This window comes from Mastomys coucha, chromosome X (assembly GCF_008632895.1).
Source record: "Mastomys coucha isolate ucsf_1 chromosome X, UCSF_Mcou_1, whole genome shotgun sequence".
Taxonomy (NCBI): Eukaryota; Metazoa; Chordata; class Mammalia; order Rodentia; family Muridae; genus Mastomys; species Mastomys coucha.
In genome coordinates, this window is record NC_045030.1 from 127,902,729 (window position 1) to 127,905,913 (window position 3,185).

The 3,185-nt window shown below is 45.6% G+C and overlaps 1 pseudogene; it reads right to left on the minus strand.

Annotated features, from left to right (window-relative positions):
• Window positions 1-1,858: 1,858 nt before the first annotated feature.
• Window positions 1,859-3,185, minus strand: part of LOC116094157 — a 3,505-nt pseudogene continuing 2,178 nt past the window's right edge.

A 3,185-nucleotide genomic window follows, 5' to 3' on the forward strand; every position in this document is an offset into this window, starting at 1 on the left:
AAAAAAAAAAAAAAGAAATGTTTAAAGTCCTTAGTCATCAGAGAAATGCAAAAATGACCTTGAGGTTCCACCTCACACCAATCAGAATGGCTAAGATCAAGAACTCAGGTGACAGCAGATGCTGGCAAGGATGTGGAGAAAGAGGAACACTCTTCAATTGCTGGTGGGATTGTCTACTGGTACATTCACTCTGGAAATCAATCTCAAGGTACCTCAGAATATTGGAAATAAATCTACCTGAAGACCCAGTTATACCACTCCTGGGCATATACCCAAAAGACACCCCAACATACCACAAGGACACATCCTCCAATATGTTCATAGCAGCTTTATTTATAATAGCCAAAAGCTGGAAAGAACCCAGATGCCCCTCAACCGAAGAATGGAGACAGAAAATGTGGTTCATTTACACAATGGAATACTACTCAGCCATTAAAAAACAATGACTTCACGAATAAATCATCATGAGTGAGGTAACCCAGACCCCAAAGGACATGCATGGTATGTGCTTATTGATAAGTAGATATTAGCCAAAAGTACAGAATACCTAGGATACAACCCACAAACCGTAAGTGTAACAAGTAGAAAGGTCCAAGTGAGGATGCTTCAATCCTACTTAGAAGGGGGAAGGAAATAATCACTGGAGGCAGAGGGAGGGAGGGACCTGGGTAGGAGAGGAGAACAGAATCAGGTATTGGGGAGGAACAGGAGAGAAGCCCAGAGGGCCAGGAGAATGAATGGAAATATGCAACCTCGGGGGTGGGAGGGAGGGACCCTCTAAAAAGTACCAGAGATTCGGGAGGTGACTCTCAGGACTTAATGGGGGTGACCTTAGTCAAAATGCTCAACAATGGAGAGAGAGAACTTGAAGAGTCCACCTCCAGTAGATAGACAGGGCCTCAAGTGGAGGGACAGGATTATCAACCCACAGTCACAATTTCTGACCCAGAATTGTCCCTGTCTGTCTAAAAGAACTGCAGGGACATAAAAGGAGAAGAGACTGAGGGAAAGGCGGTCCAATGACCAACCCAACTTGGAATCCATCTCATGGGGAGGTAGGACACCAAGGCCTAACACTATTACTATGGCTGTCCTCTCAGAGGCCCAACAAGCAGCTGACTGAGACAGAAGCGGATACTTACAGACAACCATTGGACTGAAGTCGGGAACCCCTATGGTTGAATTAGGGGATGGCTTGAAGAAGCTGCAGGGGAGGGCAACCCCATAGAAAGACCATCAGTCTCAACTAATTGGACTATCCCATATACTGAGCCACCAACCAGGCAAAATTCTGACTTTTTTTTTTTTTTTTTTCGAGACAGGGTTTCTCTGTGTAGCCCTGGCTGTCCTGGCTTGGCAAACAGAAATAATCTGTTGTTGTTATGTTCTGATGAACATAGAAGTATGTCATTGCTTATTGGCTAGCCACAGGTGAGAATCCCCTCACATGGGTGCTGACCCATCACAGATCATGGTGTAACAGTGCCCCCTTCAGATAAGACTCTAAAAAGAACAGTTATCAAGAATCTTCAGGCAAACCAACCAAGCTTTTGGAATGGCAAAAGCAAAAGAAGCTTAGAAATCAAAGCAGCTCCAGAAGGAATCAGTCTGAGTTCTTCGCGGTTGATGGCTTCCCAGGAGGGATAGGGGGTGGAGGCGGTTTCTTTCTTTTTCTTTAAGGGGCTGACCCCTGAGAGTTTGACCATGCTCCAATGAGTATATGGGCAACCCAAACTGGACTTCAATGGGATTTTTGAGAGGTGAGGAAGTGCAAGAGTAGGAGCATGGACCTGGGAGGAATGGGAAGTGAGGGTGGTCTGGATGCACTGTTTGAAATTCCCAAAAAATTAGTAAAGATTTATGTTGGGAGGGAAGACAGCACTTGGTGTGGCTTCACGTCACACATCATCTGCCCCTGATTCTTCTGCAAAACTGACGCCCAGGCAGCATGCTTATTGTTTAAGTGTGTCCTTCCACCCTTTCCCCAGTAGCAACTAGACAATGTCTGTCTAATCCTCCCAGGCAGCCCCTCGCATAGCTCTGTCTCCTAGCTTGTTTTGTTGGTTCAGCTCAACATCCGGCTGAGTACAGAACACTCCCCCTGTACCCTGTATCTCTGTGACCCCTGTGTCAGGCCCAATACAGGGCAGTGTTTTCAGTGGCTTTGTGGAAACCATCCACACCCACATGATTGTCCAAGCACTCTCTCAACAAGCTAACATCTTTCTGCAGCTTCATGCAGTGGATTGTCAATGGATCCTGCCTGCTGAGCCACATAGTCGTTAAGGACAAGTCCTGTTCTGCCTTTGCAGGTCCCTCTCTACCATCTGGTGTTATTCCCACCAGAGATGTAGATAGCATCTCCTTCCCTAAATAAGAACTCCTACCTCAAAGTACAATTCATCTGGAGTTTTGGGTTCAAAACTATTCAGAACTCTGAAGGCTTTAACTTGGCCAGGTTTGACTGGTATAGGAGGGGGCTTGGACTTAGCACTGTGCTGAGCAGCCACCCTTGTCCTCAGGAACCACACGGTCTCTACAGAACTGGATGCCAAGCCTGCATCTGGCCACAGCTGCTCTATACCCACATGCAACCAGTGTGGGACACTGGAACTGTTGAGCTCCTACCTATTTCTTTTTAAAATATGAATTCTGTACCAATTGATCACTTGCATGCTTGGTGCACAAGGAGGCCAAACAGGACTCAAGATCCTCTGGAACTGGAGGATATACGCCACCTTATAGATACTGGTTCCTCTTCAAGAGCAAGTGTTCATAACTAGTAATCCATCTCTGTTCTTTACTTCAATTTTGATTGTGTATATCTGTATACATAGAAAACCAAAGACACTTTAATAACAAACATATGTAGTTAATAAAAATAACTTGGATTCAAGACAGAAAACAGTAGTCTTCTGTATTAGAACTATCCATACCTGCAACCCCACCCCCAACCCAAACTACTGCACTGATAAAGCAGCAAAAAAGGAAGGTTTTGTAGGGGACTGGAGAGAGACCAGAGATTAAAATCAATGTTATTCTTCCAGAGAACCCAAATTGAGTTCCTGGCACCTACCACTAGGTGGCTCACGACCACCTGTAGCTCCAGGAAGCCCAATGCCTCACACACACCCAAACACACACACACACACACACACACACACACACACACACACACACACACA